This window comes from Balaenoptera physalus (assembly GCF_965194825.1).
Source record: "Balaenoptera physalus genome assembly, chromosome: 17".
Lineage (NCBI taxonomy): Eukaryota > Metazoa > Chordata > Mammalia > Artiodactyla > Balaenopteridae > Balaenoptera > Balaenoptera physalus.
This window is the reverse complement of record NC_138895.1, coordinates 17,529,830-17,550,525: the sequence shown is the minus strand read 5'-3', so window position 1 is coordinate 17,550,525 and position 20,696 is coordinate 17,529,830. Positions and strand designations below refer to the sequence as shown.

The 20,696-nt window shown below is 38.8% G+C and overlaps 1 protein-coding gene across 2 annotated transcripts in view; it reads right to left on the bottom strand.

The window, feature by feature from the left end:
- KCNB2 (potassium voltage-gated channel subfamily B member 2) overlaps positions 1-20,696 on the bottom strand; it is a 404,375-nt gene that overhangs the window by 313,612 nt on the left and 70,067 nt on the right. The window lies entirely within an intron of this gene.

The window sequence follows — 20,696 nt, the reverse complement described above, 5'->3', positions numbered from 1 at the left end:
AGTCCAGATATAGCTTGACCAGGTCCTCTGCTAGGGTCCCACAAGGCTACAATAAAGGTGTCAGTCAGTGCTGAGGTCTCATCTAAGGCTCTGCTAGAAAAGGATCTGATTTTGTTGACAGAATTCAGATCCTTACGGCTGTGATACTGGAAGCTGTGGTTTCTTACCAGCTGTTGGCTGGAAGCTTCCTTGGGTCTAGGAGGCTGCCCTCGGCCCCTTGCCATGTTGGCTCCCACAGAGGCAGCCCAGTTCTTCAAAGGCAGCAAGGAGAGAGAGAGAGACTCCAGCAAGATGGGTGCTGAGATGTTACGAAATCACATACGTGTCATCTTGTACATCTTTCACCCCGTTCTATTGATTAGAAGCAAGTCACAGCCCAGCCACACTCCAGGGGCGAGTATGACACAGTGTGTAAACACCAGGCGATGGGAGTCGTGGGGACACCCTAAGAGTCTGTCTGTCACAATTCTTTTTTTTTTTTTTTTGGTCACGTAGTTTGCGGGATCTTAGTCCCCCAACCAGGGATCAAATCTGCGCCTTCGGCAGTGAAAGTGCAGGGTCCTAATCACTGTACTGCCAGGGAATTCCCTGTCCGTCACAATTCTTAATACGTCGATCCAATAAATGAATGCAGAGCCACTGTCTCTAGTGAGCACCTAGCTAGTATGATCATATGAGATAAGTTTACGTTTTGAGTCCTTTATTCTATAACCCGTAGATTTTCAATTCCTTCTGTAGTTAAAACACCCATCTCTGAGTAAAGATAATTTGTTAAAAGCCATCTCAGGCTTATTAAAAAATGTTTGGGGAGAGATCGTAAATGTAGCACAGAACCGTACCGTTATCTTTTTTGGTGAAGAAAGCGTTTCCACAAGCTCAAAGGGATGAAGTGCTGTGGCCATAGAGGAAAAGGCACTGAATGGGTGTTTCCTCTTTCAGGCTGTTCTCCCAGATTTTCTGAGCACACAGATAACTGGAGAAGTTCTCCCTCAGAGGTATCCAGCTCCACATGCTTTGAAGGAGAGACCAGTCCAGAAAGCAAAGTATGCATCGGGCAGAATAAAGATACTTGGGAAATGAGTATGCATTTGTAAAATAGTTCATGTTGAAATATTTTACTAACACAAACATCAAAGAAACTGGATTGATTTATATACATTAAAGTGGAGTGGGTAGAAAAAGGAGGAGCCATGGTTTTTAGTTCTGTATCTACTAAGTGATTTATAGGATAAGCTCCCGATCTGCTTAACTACTCTCTCTAATGAACGTAGGCTTATGAACTGATGAAAAATCTCTGAAGCATCTGGCCGTCTGTGAAAGGAAGCGGTGATCGTGAGGGCACCAAGGGAGCAGTGGTCAGAGAGGACACATTATGCAAATGGTAGCGCGTCTCTGGGGCCAGCCTGAGTGGGTGTGACCCTTCACACCTGAGACTCTGGGTTCCTGACTTCTCATCTATCAAACAGGGAGAGAAACAGACCTACCTCTGGTGGTGGCTGTGAGAATTAGTTACACGTAATGCATTTAGAATATAGCCAAGAAGATAAATACTAGCTCTAAGATTTAGTGTTATTTGTTAGAAAAACAGATTTAAACTTATCCAGCTGATAATATGCATACTCTTTTATAGAAATATGAAACACAGGAAAAAAATTTGGAAATTCATTCTGAAATCCTTAGAAGAAACCATCATTACGAAGAGCCATTTTCCTTTATTTTTCCATTTATTTTTTTTTTTTCCAAGCCAACAGTGAAATGCAGGCTCCATGTTGTGAAATGTTACAAATGGGTAATCGCTGTCATCTGGTCCAAGCTTCCTGAATACTGGAAGCCTCATTCCCTGCAACTTGTTCACAAGGTCATGACACGCCTCTTTCCCCTAACAACTTATCAACCTACCTTCCATTTGCAAAACCTTTTTTGGTTTTTCATTGTCCCCTGAGACGTGTCCAAATGGTATGCGTTCTAAAGTCCTCTATCAGGACACACCAGTGACTGCACTTCCCAGCCTTCACTTTCCTGCCTCTTCCGTCTCCACCCTCCCTGTTTCAGTAAATGATGGCTCAGTTCTCCTCCCCACCCCTTCCTCGGTGTCTGGGTGTCTGCTTCCCAAGGCCCACAGAGGGCTTCCACCGCCCACGTCCTGTCCTCCTCAAAGCTGGAGGTGAGTCTGTGTGCACTCCTTGAGCCATGTCAACTTCAGAGGGTAAAGGACAAGAAACACCCCTGAACTGTGATGGGTATCTCTATGATCTAAGTCGGTAGAAGGAATGTATTCCTTTCCTCCAGCTCTGGGGATAACTGTTTCACTCCATCAATACAGCCAGAGAAAGTTAACCTCAGCGCTGACTGACTCTGGCTGACTGGAAGAGAACTCCTGACAACAGAAACGCTGCAGTGAGACAGCGTCATGACTAACAAGCCAGTCAATGAAGACACACCCAAAACACCATTTACAAACCTCCGCTTTCCTCCTTCTTACACCATTCTGATTTTTGTAAAATCACAATGCTAAGCCCACACCCTTGTTTTATAGATGGGGAAATTCAAGTTCAGGGAGATTCAGTGTCTCACACAAGCCCACAATGATGAGTTTAGGAAGAATTGGAACAGGTCCCAGGTACAGAAGCGCTGGGACCTGGGCTCTGAGAGCCATGCCACGGGACTCTCCTATAGGTTCCTCTGACTCCAAGTAAGATGCACTGAGCACTTCAACAGATAGGGGTCCGGGATGCATCCCCTCAGATCAGATTCTGCTGCATGCAAATTACATGTGACTTAACATTCCGATACGGAACAGAACAATTAAACATTAGGGTTCTCTTATCAGATTCTTATAGAGTCCTTGTGGCATTAACTGTAGACCAACTTTTAAAGAAAACTGCATATCCTACTGTACAGCACAGGGAACTATATTCAATACCCTGTGATAAACCACAGTGGAAAAGAATATGAAAAGGAATATATATATACACACATATGTATATATATAACCGAATCACTTTGCTGTACTGCAGAAATTAACACATTATAAATCAACTATAGTTCAATAAAATTAAAAAAACAAAGAGAACTGCACACTAGGATTTAGTCATCTAGATTATTCATGTCCCTCTTCATTAGATTCCTATGTATTTTTTAAAAATTTGCCTGAGTATTCTGTTTAATAAATTAATCATTTTTGGAGGCTTGACACGAGGAAATGACTTTCATCCCCATTTCACTTTGCCTGTGTAGGAAGATGTTTATTCAATCACTTGTCATCAAGGTAATATTTACTCTTAGACCTTCTAAGCAGGTCATGATTACTCTCACATTGCTTCAACTGTTATGTATGATGGTAGGTTATGTTAGTAACATGTTTGAATGTCTCCTAATACTGGAAGGTCAAGAAATTCTCCAACTGCCCTCTATATTCTTGGATAATAATGAAAGACTGTCTGGATATGATTCATAAGACTAGTTACAGAGGTGGTGGGGTTTTCTCCTTTTGAAATCATGTATAAAGCATTTTTAAAAGGTTTATAATCTGTTGAAACCAGGCAAACATTTTCATTCCTGTTTTGCACAACAAAACCAAACCCTAAGAGAAGTCTAAATCATGTTTTTATTCCTTTGTGCATCATTCCACGAAGATCAGAAGGATATCCTATTTATCAGTTTATTCTTAACACTTCACGTAGGGCTTGGCACATTGTGGATATTCATTAACTATGCACTAATAGAGAAAATAATTTATTCAAATAGATTAGAGATACTACAAATTAATGTCTTAAAAGGCAGACTTACCTGTAAGTAATCAAACATAGCAAATGAAATAACAACAAAGCAGGAAACACTGCCTGGGTATATGCCTGGATTTACATGAACTCTCTCATCAGATGTATGAATACGGTCTCCAACATTTAACCAACTTTTCAATCAACTTGCAAAGTGAATTTCAAAAAGTGATTAGAGTAAGCTACAGATTTCAATAGATCTTTATTTGATTTTGTAATTAATTGAAGATTTTAGTCTAAATTTTATCAAAACTGTGGTGTAGATGTTGGATTATTTCTGTTTTATTTTTTTTTTAAATCTCTAATTTAAACGAGTGAAGGAAAATATCTGAGTCAAGTAATGTTGTTATTATGGTATAACAAGACAAAAAAGAAAAAACAACTTTCTGGGAAATGACAGAAAGAGCCATTAGCTGAACCGATAATCCATACCATCTTTCTAGTTTTTAGAACAGAAAGATCTGGAAGCTGGGATGTGGACGGCATGATGTGATCATGCTGGGGATCTCGACTGGCCATGTCCTCCAGGTACACCAGCAGATGGCAGAAGCTCCTTGGTATGTATGAGAGGTCGTTACTGACAGGCTGGGTTTAAATCATTTGGAGCAAATAAAAAATTCAGATCAGAAAGAGTTAAGAGATGTAACTTCACTGGGATTCTTTTAAAAACTACATCTACATAAATTTGCAGTCTTATATCTCACATCAATATAAAAGGGAGACCCATATGTACAGAATCACTCATATTCATAATATATTAATCTTTTTTATTCTAGAATATTCACATGTGAGATGGTTAGATTTTTCAGAAAAACAAAAGCCTCAGACGGAGTCAAGTCCAGATACCATGGGAATAGGGAGGAATGGGGAGTTGTTGTGTAATGGGTATAGAGTTTCAGTTTTGCAACACCAAAAAGAGCTCTGGAGAGTGGTTGTATAATTGGAATGTACTAAACATTACTGCAATATATACACTTAAAAACAGTTAAAACGACAAGGTCCTACTGTACAGGGAACTGCATTCAGTATCTTGTAATAACCTATAATGGAAAAGAATCTGAAAAAGAATATATATATGTATGTATAGCTGAGTCACTTTGCTGTGCACCTGAAACTAACCCAACATTGTAAATCAACTATACTTCAATTAAAAAAATGGTTAAGATAGTAAATTTTATGCTTTGTGTATTTTACCACAATTAAAATGAAAAAATCAGGATATTCACTTCTGCATCTAAGGGCCTAACACATAATGCACTGAATTAATATATCTAAAACATAATATCGGAGGGCCTGACAACCTTGGACAGCAACTGCTTCCAAAAGAAACGCTTTGGTTAGAAAAGGATACTGGGATTTATCACAGACAAATTCAAGAGGGCACTGAAGTGCCTGTTGCTACTGCACTTGTTAGTTCATGAGAGACCCTTTCTTTCCAGAAAGTTTAAGATCCATTAACTCCTTCTACTTAGCACTAATTGATATTGTTGATATCGCAGAAGAGGGCCTCAGGATTGAATCAGCACAGACAATAAACCTGCCTGTTTCTTTCCAGATGGGTCTTCCCAGTTTCTGCTGCAGAGGCACTGGTCAGCTCTGTGGGCGGAACATCTAAGCTACTTGTTAGATCTCCTCTTCTGTGGCAACACTGTATTGAACTGTTTTCCCAGTAGAGTAACCAGAAAACTTTAGTTATCTAAAGCAGCGCTGGCCAATAGAAATACATGTAATTCAAAATGTCTGTGCCACATTTCAAGAATATAAGCAAGTGACATAAATTTTATTTCATTTTTTATTTATTTTTTCCATAGTTTTTTAAAATATATATATTTTAAAAATTCATTTATTTATTTATTTTTGGCTGTGTTGGGTCTTTGTTTCTGTGCGAGGGCTTTCTCTAGTTGTGGCAAGCGGGGGCCACTCTTCATCGCGGTGCGCGGGCCTCTCACCATCGCAGCCTCTCTTGTTGCAGAGCACAGGCTCCAGACACGCAGGCTCAGTAATTGTGGCTCATGGGCCCAGTTGCTCCGCAGCATGTGGGATCTTCCCAGACCAGGGCTCGAACCCGTGTCCCCTGCATTAGCAGGCAGATTCTCAACCACTGCGCCACCAGGGAAGCCCCCCATAGTTTTTTCTTTTTATTGGAGTATAATTGCTTTACAATGTTGTGTTAGTTTCTGCTGTACAACGAAGTGAATCAGCTATATGTATACATATATCCCCTCCCTCTTGGACCTCCCTCCCACCCACCCCCATCCCAGCCATCTAGGTCATCACAGAGCACCGAGCTGAAGCTCTCTGTGCTATACAGCAGGTTCCCACCAGCTATCTATTTTACGCATGGCAGTGTATATATGTCAGTCCTAATCTCCCAATTCGTCCCACCCTCCCCTTCCCCCGCTGGGTCCACATGTCCATTCTCTACATCTGCGTCTCTATTCCTGCCCTGGAAATAGGTTCATCTGTATCATTTTTCTAGATTCCACATATATGCGTCAATATACGATATTTGTTTTTCTCTTTCTGACTTACCTCACTATTTATGACAGACTCTAGGTCCATCCACAACTCTACAAGTAACCCAATTACATTGCTTTTTATGGCTGAGTAATATTCCATTGTATATATGTACCACATCTTCTTTATCCATTCATCTGTCGTTGGACGTTTAGGTTGCTTCCATGTCCTGGCTATTGTTAACAGTGCTGCAGTGAACATTGGGGTACATGTGTCATTCTGAATTATGGTTTTCTCAGGGTATATGTCCAGTAGTGGGATTGCTGGTAGTCATATGGTAGTTCTATTTTTAGTTTTTTAAGGAACCTCCATACTGTTCTCCATAGTGACTACATCAATTTACATTCCCACCAACAGTGCAACAGGGTTCCCTTTTCTCTGCATCCTCTCCAGCATTTATTGTTTGCAGATTTTTGATGATGGCCATTCTGACTGGTGTGAGGTGATACCTCACTGTAGTTTTGATTTGCATTTCTCTAATAATTAGTGATGTGGAGCATCTTTTCATGTGCCTCTTGGCCATCTGGATGTCTTCTTGGGAGAAATGTCTATTTAGGTCTTCCGCCCATTTTTTGATTGGGTTGTTTGTTTTTTTGATATTGAGCTCCATGAGCTGTTTGTATATTTTGGAGATTAATCCTTTGTCCGTTGCTTCGTTTGCAAATATTTTCTCCCATTCTGAGGGTTGTCTATTCATCTTGTTTATGGTTTCCTTTGCTGTGCAAAAGCTTTTAAGTTTAACTAGGTCCCATTTTTTTATTTTTGTTTTTATTTTCATTACTCTAGCAGGTGGGTCAAAAAAGATCTTGCTGTGGTTTATATCAAAGAGTGTTTTCCCTATGTTTTCCTATAAGAGTTTTATAGTGTCCCATCTTACATTTAGGTCTTTAATCCATTTTGAGTTTATTTTTGTGTATGGTGTTAGGGAGTGTTCTAATTTCATTCTTTTACATGTAGCTGTCCAGTTTTCCCAGCACCACTTATTGAAGAGGCTCTCTTTTCTCCATTGTATATTCTTGCCTCCTTTGTCATATATTAGGGAACCATAGGTGTGTGGGTTTACCTCTGGGCTTTCTATCCTGTACCATTGATCTATATTTCTGTTTTTGTGCCAGTACCATATTGTCTTGATTACTGTAGCTTTGTAGTATAGTATGAAGTGACATCAATTTTAATAGTAATTTCATTTAACACAATATACTGAAAATATGCAATCAATATACAAATTTTCATACAAGGTAATATTTCACTTTTATTTTTGTACCAAGTCTTCAAAATCCGGTGTGTACTTTCCACTTGTAGCACATCTTCAGTTCAGACCAGCTATATTTGAAATGTTCAGTAATAACCGTATTGGACCGCACAGCTATAAGTATTAACACATCCCATGAATGAATATGTAATCCTTTAATACATCACTTCAACTGAATGGTTCTGAATTTTGTTTAAATCTCACTTTTATTGTTGCAGTTTTGAAGATTATTTTCATTGTTGCCTAAAACTGATGGTGTCTATATACCATGAAAATGTGGAACAAATCTTTTTTTGAAGGATAAGATTTAGATGAAATAAAATTTGATGATAATAATGTTTTGAAGTGAAAATTGGTCAGTCCTTTCACTACTACTTGTCTCAATATCAACAGCAAAACCACAAAAATGTATTTTTATTAAAATAATCTTACATTAAAATCTAGTTTTATCATGAGATGGATGCATGACAACACAGTAACATTTCTATACTTAAGTTAATATTTAGGGTGAATTCATTGACAAGAAAAAAAAAAGGAGAGCTTCTCCGATTCTAAGGGTATGAGACCTCAAAATTCATTGGGGGCACTATTTGTTGTGATCTTGGACCAAGTCCCCTATTTTGAGGTCCTCCAGAAACTTGAATCATTTGGGATGTTAGTGCTTCGGGATCATTTTCTTACACACGGTGTGCAGCTTGCAAGGCTGGAGAGATAACGTCAGTCCCCACTGCCATCTTGGCAGGTATTTTTAGCTTCCCCGTCACACAGATGCAGCAACACAAGAGGCTGCAGAGAAACAGCTGTGTGGGGAGGTACCACGGCGTGGGAGGCTGCAGAGCACCTGCAGGATGCAAGTCTCCCAGTGTCACCGCTGATGTTCTAGACTGTGAGCCCCCAAGTCATGCTCCCACATATTTATATGCCTTGCTGAGGAGCCTGAGAAGCTTAGATCATATTATGGTGCGTGTTTTCTAAAAAAAGGCTGTAGACAGCACTTGCCAAAAATCACTCTATTTTTAATCGGTTGTTTATTTTTTTTTTTTTGAGGGATGTGAGGGAATTCAGTGTCTGGGAAAACCACTAGATGGAGAGTTTAGAAGTGAGAGGAAGGCATGAAACCCAGACAACTGAGACCAACAGGGTCAGCTTGGGGAACATCTGTGAGTTCCAGAAATTGGTCTGTGTCTTCTCCCTTCCTCCCCTTTCCTCCAGGTTTCTCAGCTCGAAAAAGTCCTCATGTTACCTTCTGCCTGCAACCTGGGTACCCTACTTTGGACTGATTCTGTAGATATCATTTTGCTTCCCCAACTTTTCTAAACCTTTCCTCTCTGCCTAATCAAACCTTATCATAAATGTCCGCCCACTGCCAGAGAAACTAACAGGTAATCTCATGATCGACCTTTGTTCTAACCCTCCAGCCTCTCCTAGATGATAGTTTCTGGTATTTGAACTGGATTTCAAAAGAAAACACCCTTATCTCCGATTCCAAAAACAAAGCTGTACATTCATTGATGTATGTTTCAGATGGAAGAAGGAAACAGCCAAGGCAGGGGAATATCATTTTAGGAAGGCAGGGCTTTTGTGCCCAAATCAGGTTGTACCCATTCTTCCATCCAACCCCGGAGAGATTCCAAGGACTCTCATCTTTGAGCAGCAGGTTCAGCTCCCATGCCCCGACGTTTCCATTTGGTGCTCACTTTGCTTCCAACATGAAGCAGAAACCGGTGCATCTGATGGATACAGAGTAGTAGAATGGAAACACAAAAATGGACAATAAACCGTGGCTCCTGTTGATTAGCTGGCATTCTTTACAATAGACCCTTAATTATTCAGTCACTGTTTCACTGGTTACTTGGAATTAGTCTGCATAAATCACATCAGAGCTGAAACCTGGCCCAGGGTGTGGAGACATAGAACTCTGAGACAGGAAGGAATTCTGGAAGCTCACAAAGGATGCCTGAGAGCTAACAGATTCATTTAAGCCCCTCCAAGTCTCCTCCAGCATTTCAGTGTAAGGCGAAGTGCAGGATACAGAGCCTGAGGAAGCTGTGCCCATCATACCAACTCCGCCCCATACATTAAGTAAATATTCATTAAGCTTCTCTCTGTGTGCCAGGTAGAGCTTTAGGAACTGGAAAGAGTTGTAACATAGATCGACAGAATCCCTGCTCTCACAAGCCTTACATTCTAGTGGGAAATGGGAGACAGTAAATGGATAAAGAAATAGGAAAATTTCAGACAGCACTACGTGCCACGAAAATAAAACCAAATAATGTGATAGAAGAGAGAGGGGTTCCTTTATATGGGGTAGTTTGTAATGAACTCTTAGAACAACATTGAGTATTTGAAGGGAGACCTGAATGAAAATTTTTTAAAAACCTAAAAGCTGAAGAATTTTACATGGAGACATAATGGAACATGCCTGACTTTGGTGGTTAAAAAAATTCGATAAATTTTGGAGTAAACAAAGCCCAGTGCAAGCCATGCTTAACACCCAGGAGGTGACAGATGACCTTGTTCTGTCGTTAGCTTCCACTCTTTATAAACACGCCACTTGCACCACCAAAATCCGTATTACTTGAAAAATGCCAGCTATATTTCCACCCCACCTCTAGTTTTGTAGCTATTCCAAATTTTCACTTGAAAATCTGAATGGCCAGGAAATAGACGACGACAATTCAGAGAGGTCCTACACTTAATTCCAACAAAATGTATAAATTCAATAGGAATCTTTAACGCAAAATTTAAAAAAAAGAAAGGGTGGCATGACGGTCCATTGAGCACTTTAAAATGCCTTAATCTTTTCAAATAGCTCAGAGAAGCTTTTCACCCTTGTCAGTATGTAGCCTTGGGTTTCAAGAACTAGGGATAATCACTGGGACAATCTTGTACAGGGCAGCTGACATTTAAATGGCAATACATTATTTTCTGTGTGACTTAAATTATCTTTTGTCCACTGACTTTATAAACTTATTAAAGCAAATTATGATACTTGAAGCTCTGAGGTGAAGGACTCTAGTGAGGATGAATCTGCTTGTCTTATCTTTCCTCCTTTATCTGTTCATTTTATTCATTTACCTTTTAAAAAACGGTATGCTTCATGTGGGCAAAGAAAAGTCGATTTATAGGCTAGGGAATCTTTTTTTTTAATCTTAGTCAATTTCTTGTAACCTTTCCAAAATTTAGTGTCTAAAATAGAGTTCCCAGTCTATAATACATACCTCTTCTCTACTTTATTATTTCTCATGAATACCCCCAAACATACCCAACCCCCAGTGGTCCGGTCTCTTATAGGGCAGAACAGCATTTTTCAAAAAGTGGCCAAGGACCAGCTCTATCCAAACCATCCCCTGCATGTTTGTTAAAATGCAGATTCCAGGATCTACCATGGGCCAAGTAAGTTCGAAATTCATAGACTGGGGTCCTGAAATCTGTGTTAAACCAGCACCCTAGGTAATCCTCATGCAATTGAAAATCCAAACTCCAGAGCATAGGTGAGTTCTGTGCTCCATCCTGAGCCTGGCATGCCCCTCAGTTTATGGTTTCAGAGCCAGGTAAAGCCAGGTTATAAAACAAAAAACAAAAACACAGGACCACAGATTACTAAGTGTTTTCACATACAACATCTTATTTGATTCTCACAACCACCCTTCAAAGGAGGCAGAAGATCTTAAGATTTTCATTAAAAGACAAGGGAACTGAGGTTCAGAGAAAAAAATGATGTTCCCACTGCATATAATTAGTAAGAGGTAGACCTGGGGCTAGATTTCAGGTCTTCTAAGGAGTTCCATGCTCCTGTTTCCTGGATTGGCCATACATTCTCCAGGCACTCCAAACATGGAGTCCAAGGGACAGCTCATAGCTAGTGCTATGTGGAAAGAGGTTATATTTATGGTTGTGAACAGCTGCTACTGCTGCCCTGGCCACATCTATCACCTGGTCATGGGGGCCTCTCAGTGGCAATACGTAGTCCCTGCTATGGACTGAACTGTGTCCCTACAAAATTCATATGTTAAAGCTCTAACTTCCAATGTGATGGTATTTGGAGATGGAGTCTTTGGGAGGTAATCAGGTTTAGATGAGGTCATGAGGGTGGGGTCCTCGAGATGGGATTCGTGCCCTTGTAAGAGGAGACACCAAAGAGCTTGCTTTCTCTTTCTCTCTACCATATGAGGACTCAGTGAGGAGGTAACATTTGTAAGCCAGGAAGAGAGGTCTCACTAGAACTCAACCATGCTGGCACTCTGATCTCATATTTCCAGCCTCCAGAACTGTAAGGAAATAAGTTTCTGTTGTTTGAGCCACATAGTCTATGATGTTTTGTTATGGTACCCCTAGCTGACTAAGTCCCTGTTTCTCTGATATTTTTGGTACCTTAAAAGCATTTCGGCATTCAATCACCTAGGTCATATGTGCCACATATGTGCCACCAGATGTGGTCCTAAGTAATTATGACATCTCTCCAGGTCTCCATGGAAACAGTGTCTCCCCTGAACTTTTCTGTCAGGATTCAGTAGGGACAAGAAATTATTCAAGAAATGAAATAACTTATTTCAGAAGGGACAGAACCTGCAGAAGACAGACTCTGGGTATCTAGTCACAGGTGGCAGATTTAAAGTGCCCTGAAGCAGTTCTCCTTGGAAAAGCCTTACAAGAGCACACACCCTTATAAACACCCTTTCTCCAGAATAAAAAGCAAAGACAAATATCAAATAACTGCAATAATCATGCACCAGTATCTACCCCATGCCTGATCCTGTATTTTATCGTGTGATCTTATTTCATTGTAAGAACAATAAGGTCAGATGGGGAGTATTCATTTAACGACAAAAGAAATCAAGTGTCAAAGTTACGAACTTTAGGGCAGAGCTTGAATTGAACCCAAATCTTCTCTGATGCTACATTTAACACCATGTGTTGACCCATCAGAACTACAACAAAAATCCTTCAGTGGTAGTAGGAGCTAAAATAAAGAAATACATTAGAAATAAATTAGAAGGTGCTGCCTTCCTATTTGGCATTTAATCGATATCTAATAAAACTATTTTTATGCAATCAACAGCACTGGGAGAAGAGGCTGTGATGTTATCAGAAAGAAGAGATGCTTAACGTGGACTGTACATTACACACTTACAAGAAAAAAACCAGTTTGCATCAATGGTGAGACTCGGTACGCTTCCCCGTCTGTCCTAGCAGGAAGACAGGCAGCATTTCTACAAGAGAATTCACGCCACCCAACTAAAATTAGATCGTCCACATTTACGCTTTGAGTTGGTGTCATTATCTCAGTGGCGGTGTGGGAGTTTAAACCCGTAATCTCTGCGTATTTTGAACGGATAAACCTGATTTGCATAACTGCAAGAGCTCAAGAAACCACTCTACTGCATTACTTCATTCTGGTGATGAATTTTCAATGTGGACCGTTCAGAATTTACCAGTAGAGGAAAGCAACTCCACTAAATTAAACTGCTGATATGCCAACTGATAGCAACTAACAAGTCCAGTGTTTAAGAACATCAGGGTTACAATGTGACTCTATCAGATGTGTGAATATGGGTATCAGACATCCCAGAATGGCTGGGACAGGCCAAAGTGGGATGAATTTTACTTCTGGCAGCACAGCTGACACTGAGGCATGATTGTCTCACCAGTTGGGCAAACGCCACAGATGGCCAGATCTTAATACAGAACAAAACACTGATTCGACGTAAGAGGGATTTTACTTTTTACATTTTTTTGTTCTAAGTCAAATGCTGCAGAAACATGGGGCTAATTAGAAATAATTTTTATAGCAGAGCACCGTAAACACAAAGCATCATGGTCTGTCAGTGATTCAACGTATACTGGATAACAGCGTGAAAGGTATTTAAAGCTTTTTTTTTGAGGAATATAAATTCCTACTCATCATAGGCGTAGTAGCAGATTTCCTAGGAATTTGCAGAGGCCAAATGTGATAGCCCATTTTTTGCTTGTTATGACTGAATTCAGCTGGAAGATAACTGCCTATTCATAATCCACTATTTTTACTTTTATTTTCAGCTTGTCTTTCTAAATCCAGATTCACTCTGTCTGGTCATAGTGTTGAAAACACTTTAATGATACAGTGGGACAGAAACAAATGAGTCCATATGTAACTATGGAACAGCTCTTGATCCACTGTTATCTAGCTGCCTTTTATTCTATAACTGTGTGTGTGTGTACAGGGGGGATTGTGTGAATAAAATGACATTCACTTCATAGATGTTATTTCAAAACAGAGGACCATATCTCCTAACAATACCATCATGTTTAATTTTCCAAAAAAGTGTTAAAACTCAGAGAATCTAACTCTGAAATCTACTGAAAAAGAACATTCCAGTTTTTCTCACGCTGCACTTTATTAAAAAATAATTCTTCTTAACTTAAAACTTGAAAATGCCTAGGAGTTCTAAGGACTAAAATAATCCTTTCCTTGGGAAAAATCAGTGATTTCATGCAGCAGTATTCAGAAATCCATTCTACCTCCACAAAGCCCAAGGCAATCGCTTCTACTTATCTTGTTCGAGACTTTGACCCTGATGTATGGCTGCCTGGCACCGTCTGCTTCAATGTGTTGAGTTTTACTAAGAAGACCTGAATTAGAACCAGATTTTCATGGGTGCGTGTTTCTAACTCCTATACTATATTCCGTGATATAATTTGCTTAAAAGAGATGGAAAACTTCAGGGAGGAAGAAATCGGGGCAAAAATTTCATCAGCTTGAAATGACAAAGAACTGGAAGTGATATCTTATTCCAAAAATTCACCAGCGAGTCTTCAACAAAATTTTATTTCCTTGTGTTTTCCAGATGATGTTGTTCATATTTACATTTATAATACCAAAAGATCAGTAGAGCGAATCGTGAGTTACTTGTGGGCGGATTAAGTATCACTCTTCACCCAGAACCCAGCACTGCTGAATTCTTCAATCTCAAACAGTAAGTAAACTTATGTCTGTTAGTAAATTAAGTTGGGATAGGCAAACAGTCAGGCTTTCTATGTTAATACCGAGTGTTGTTGGAACAGTTATGAATTGAGGAAAGTCACAGAATATACTGATGATCAGTGTTAAGTAAAGTATGAGGCTGATAATGACTTTGCTGGGGATTTATTATTTGAGAGTACCTGACATTTGTACAGTGTTTTTAGGGTTTATATGCCCTATTTCATTTGAACTCAATAATAGGCGAGCTGGCTTTATTTTTTCTACTTTAAATTATAGTTAACATTTAGTGAGTTTTAAACATGTTTCAGGCACATATATTAATTAGCTAGCTAATTAATTAATATCATTTAATCCTTATCACAATCCAATTGCCCCCAAAATGAGGAAAGTGAGGATCTGAAAAAATAAATGGATTTCTCAAACTTGGGCAGCAAGTGGGCCACCTAGGATATTAAGTCCAATTGGAGTGAGCTAAGGCCTGATATGTTCTATTCCCATATGTGACAAATATAAAGCAAAAAGCTGAAACTGAAAGAACGATACTATGGTTTTCATGTGTTGCAAGGTGGAAGGTTCATTACAATAGAAGGTGTCCCTTCTGCAGTCCATTGTAAAGAGCCAGTGTTCCACAAGGCAAAGCAAAATCTACACAACCCTCAATACCTCCCTCCATGTTGCCAAAAGAGTCATGCGTAACTTACAAGCAAGGGAGCCCTTCTTATAATAGGAAGTCTAGATCATTCAAAGATCATATATTGCACAATATAAACATTATCTGTGACTAAAATAACCTGCGAGATGTTGACAGATTCAGATATGGGATTTCAATCTGCCAGGGTCCCCAAAACCCAAGAGTTGTAAGCTTGAAAGTGGTGAGTCCAACTCTAATGCCAGGGAAGCATTTGCAAACAGAGTAACCCCATCCATATTTAAGAGGTGTTTTTAGGTTGGTTACCTTTGTAAATGTTTAGGCGAAATAAACATAGCTATCTATTTTGGAATAGCAATCAACTTTGAAAATGATGTTTTAAGATCCAGCAGATGCATAATTGTCAGGAATTTATAAGAAAATACAACATTCTGAGAATTGAAATATGGTCTCATTTTTAAGATTTATAGCACATAATTTTTTCTGTTTATTCAGTGCTCTGTGCTCCCCGTAAAACGACAGATACATGAATTTATAGTAATCTCAACATACACACCTCGATTCTTTGAGCAAATCTACCGTTAATCAGTACCAGTGAAGAAAGCACTGTTCTAAAGGTGATTTCTTAAACCCAAGGTCAGCCTGTCATTACTGATTTGAGACAAAATTATTTTCCCTACAAATCTGATCTCACTGGATTTGGCCTAAGTCACCCTGTTATCCCCTCATGACCCAAGCTGCCAGTCTTATTCTGGCATGTTTTAAATTACAGAAATCCTGTGTTATGTAAACCATTTGTCTTCTGAATTGACGCAATCTAAATGTTGATTTTATTTTCCTTTGGAATGATTTCATTTTTAATTTAATGATGTCTTAATCCTTCACCATCATTTTATTTATTTATTTTTAACATCTTTATTGGAGTATAATTGCTTTACAATGGTGTGTTAGTTTCTGCTGTATAACAAAGTGAATCAGCTATACATATACATATATCCCCATATCTCCTCCCTCTTGTGTCTCCCTCCCACCCTCCCTATCTCACCCCTCTAGGTCGTCAAAAAGCACCCAGCTGATATCCCTGTGCTATGTGGCTGCTTCCCACTAGTTATCTATTTTACATTTGGTAGTATATATAAGTCCATGCCACTCTCTCACTTCGTCCCAGCTTACCCTTCCCCCTCTCCGTGTCCTCAAGTCCATTCTCTACATGTGCGTCTTTATTCCTGTCCTGCCCCTAGGTTCTTTATAACCTTTTTTTTTTTTTTTTTAGATTCCATATATATGTGTTAGAATACAGTATTTGTTTTTCTCTTTCTAACTTACTTCACTCTGTATGACAGACTCTAGACCCATCCACCTCACTACAAATAGTTCAATTTCATTTCTTTTTATGGCTGAGTAATATTCCATTGTATATATGTGCCACATCTTCTTTATCCATTCATCTGTTGATGGACACTTAGGTTGCTTCCATGTCCTAGCTATGGTAAATAGAGCTGCAATGAACATTGTGGTATATGACTCTTTTTGAATTATGGTTTTCTCAGGGTATATACCCAGTAGTGGGACTGCTGGGTCATATGGTAGTTCTAGTTTTAGTTTTGTAAGGAATCTCCATACTGTTCTCCATAGTGGCTGCATCAATTTACATTCCCACCAACAGTGCAAGAGGGTTCCCTTTTCTCCACACCCTTTCCAGCATTTACTGTTTGTAGATTTTTTGATGATGGCCTTTCTGACTGGTGTGAGGTGATACCTCACTGCAGTTTTGATTTGCATTTCTCTCATGATTAGTGATGTTGAGCATCCTTTCATGTATTTGTTGGCAATCTGTATATCTTCTTTGGAGAAATGTCTATTTAGGTCTTCTGCCCATTTTTGGATTGGGTTGTTTGTTTTTTGATATTGAGCTGCATGAGCTGCTTGTAAATTTTGGAGATTAATTCTTTGTCAGTTGCTTCATTTGCAAATATTTTCTCCCATTCTGTGGGTTGTCTTTTCGTCTTGTTTATGGTTTCCTTTGCTGTGCAAAAGCTTTTACGTTTAACTAGGTCCCATTTGTTTATTTTGGTTTTTATTTCCATTTCTCTAGGAGGTGGGTCAAAAAGGATCTTGCTGTGATTTATGTCACAGAGTGTTCAGCCTATGTTTTCCTCTAAGAGTTTTATAGTGTCTGGCCTTACATTTAGGTCGTTAATCCATTTTGAGTTTATTTTTGTGTATGGTGTTAGGGAGTGTTCTAATTTCAGTCTTTTACATGTAGCTGTCCAGTTTTCCCAGCACCACTTACTGAAGAAGCTGTTTTTTCTCCATTGTATATTTTTGCCTTCTTTATCAAATATAAGGTGACCATATGCACGTGGGTTTATCTCTGGGCTTTCTATCCTGTTCCATTGATCTATATTTCTGTTTTTGTGCCAGTACCATACTGTCTTGATTACTGTAGCTTTGTAGTATAGTCTGAAGTCAGGGAGTCTGATTCCTCCAGCTCCGTTTTTCTTTCTCGATATTGCTTTGGCTATTCGGGGGTTTTCTGTGTTTCCAAACAAATTGTGAAATTTTTTGTTCTAATCTTGTGAAAAATGCCATTGGTAGTTTGATAGGGATTGCATTGAATCCGTAGATTGCTTTGGGTAGTATAGTCATTTTCACAATGTTGATTCTTCCAATCTAAGAACATGGTATATCTTTCCATCTGTTTGTATCATCTTTAATTTCTTTCATCAGTGTCTTACAGTTTTCTGCATACAGGTCTTTTGTCTCCTTAGGTAGGTTTATTCCTAGGTATTTTATTCTTTTTGTGGCAATGGTAAATGGGAGTGTTTCCTAATTTCTCTTTCAGATTTTTCATCATTAGTGTATAGGGATGCAAGAGATTTATGTGCATTAATTTTGTATCCTGCTACTTTACCAAATTCATTGATTAGCTCTAGTAGTTTCCTGGTAGAGTCTTTAGGATTCTCTATGTATAGTATCATGTCATCCGCAAACAGTGACAGCTTTACTTCTTCTTTCCGATTTGGATTACTTTTATTTCTTTTTCTTCTCTGATTGCTGTGGCTAAAACTTCCAAAACTATGTCAAATAATAGTGGTGAGAGTGGGAAACCTTGTCTTGCTCCTGATCTTAGTGGAAATGGTTTCAGTATTTCACCATTGGGAACGATGTTGGCTATGGGTTTCTCATATATGGCCTTTATTATGTTCAGGTAAGTTCCCTCTATGCCTACTTCTTGGAGGGTTTTTATCGTAAATCGGTGTTGAATTTTGTTGAAAGCTTTTTTTGCATCTATTGAGATGATCATATGGTTTTTATCCTTCAATTTGTTAATCTGGTGTATCACATTGATTGATTGGCATATATTGGAGAATCCTTGCATTTCTCGGATAAACCCCACTTGATCATGGTGTATGATCCTTTTAATGTGCTGTTGGATTCTGTTTGCTAGTATTTTGTTGAGGATTTTTGCATCTATGTTCATCAGTGATATTGGTCTATAGTTTTCTTTCTTTGTGACATCTTTGTCTGGTTCTGATATCAGGGTGATGGTGGCCTTGTAGAATGAGTTTGGGAGTGTTCCTCCCTCTCTATATTTTGGAAGAGTTTGAGAAGGATAGGTGTTAGCTCTTCTCTAAATGTATGATATAATTCGCCTGTGAAGCCATCTGGTCCTGGGCTTTTGTTGTTGGAAGATTTTTAATCACAGTCTCAATTTCAGTGCTTGTTATTGGTTTGTTTATATTTTCTATTTCTTCCTGGTTCAGTCTCGGAACGTTGTGCTTTTCTAAGAATTTGTCCATTTCTTTCAGGTTGTCCATTTTACTGGCATATAGTTGCTTGTAGTAATCTCTCATGATCCTTTGTATTTCTGCAGTGTCAGTTGTTACTTCTCCTTTTTCATTTCTAATTCTATTGATTTGAGTCTTCTCCCTTTTTTTTCTTGATGAGTCTGGCTAATGGTTTATCAATTTTGTTCATCTTCTCAAAGAACCAGCTTTTAGTTTTATTGATCTTTGCTACTGTTTCCTTCATTTCTTTTTCATTTATTTCTGATCTGATCTTTATGATTTCTTTCCTTCTGCTAACTTTGGCATTCTTTTGTTCTTCTTTCTCTAATTGCTTTAGATGTAAGGTTAGGTTGTTTATTTGAGATGTTTCTTGTTTCTTGGGGTAGAATTGTATTGCTGTAAACTTCCCTCTTAGAACTGCTTTTGCTGCATCCCATAGGTTTTGTGTTTTCGTGTTTTCATTGTCATTTGTTTCTAGGTATTTTTTGATTTCCTCTTGTTTTCTTCAGTGATCTCTTGGCTATTAAGTAGTGTATTGTTTAGCCTCCATGTGTTTGTATTTGTTACAGATTTTTTCCTGTAATTGATATCTAGTCTCATAGCATTGTGGTCGGAAAAGATACTTGATATGATTTCAGTTTTATTAAATTTACCAAGGCTTGCTTTGTGACCCAAGATATGATCTAGCCTGGAGAATGTTCCACAAGCACGTGAGAAGAAAGTGTATTCTGTTGTTTTTGGATGGAATGTCCTATAAATATCAATGAAGTCCATCTTGTTTAACGTAACATTTAAAGCTTGTGTTGCCTTACTTTCATTTTGGATGATCTGTCCATTGGTGAAAGTGGGGTGTTAAAGTCCCCACTTTAACACATAGTAACACTGTGATTGTGTTACTGTCGATTTCCCCTTTTATGGCTGTGAGCATTTGCCTTATGTATTGAGGTGTTCCTATGTTGGTGCATAAATATTTACAATTGTTATATCTTCTTCTTGGATGGCTCCCTTGATCATTATGTAGTGTCCTTTGTCTCTTGTAATAGTCTTTATTTTAAAGTGTATTTTGTCTGATATGGGAATTGCTATTCCAACTTTCTTTTGATTTCCACTTGCATGGAATATCTTTTTCCATCCCCTCACTTTCAGTCTGTATGTGTCCCTAGGTCTGAAGTGGGTCTCTTGTAGACAGCATATATATGGGTCTTGCTTTTGTATCCATTCAGCCAGTCTATGTCTTTTGGTCGGAGCATTTAATCCATTTACATTTAAGGTAATTATCGCCCTGTATGTTCCTATTACCATTTTCTTAATTGTTTTGGGTTTGTTGTTGTAGGTCTTTTCCTTCTCTTGTGTTTCCTGCCTAGAGAAGCTCCTTTAGCATTTGTTGTAAAGCTGGTTTGGTGGTGCTGAATTTTCTTAGCTTTTGCTTGTCTGTAAAGGTTTTAATTTCTCTGTCAAATCTGAATGAGATCCTTGCTGGGTAGAATAATCTTGGTTGTAGGTTTTTCCCTTTCATCACTTTAAATATGTCCTGCCACTCCCTTCTGGCTTGCAGAATTTCTGCTGAAAGTTCAACTGTTAACCTTATGGGGATTCCCTTATGTGTTATTTGTTGTTTTTCCCTTTCCGCTTTTAATATTTTTTTCTTTGTGTTTATTTTTTGATAGTTTGACTAATATGTGTCTTGGCATGTTTCTCCTTGGGTTTATCCTGCATGGGACTGTCTGTGCTTCCTGGACTTGAG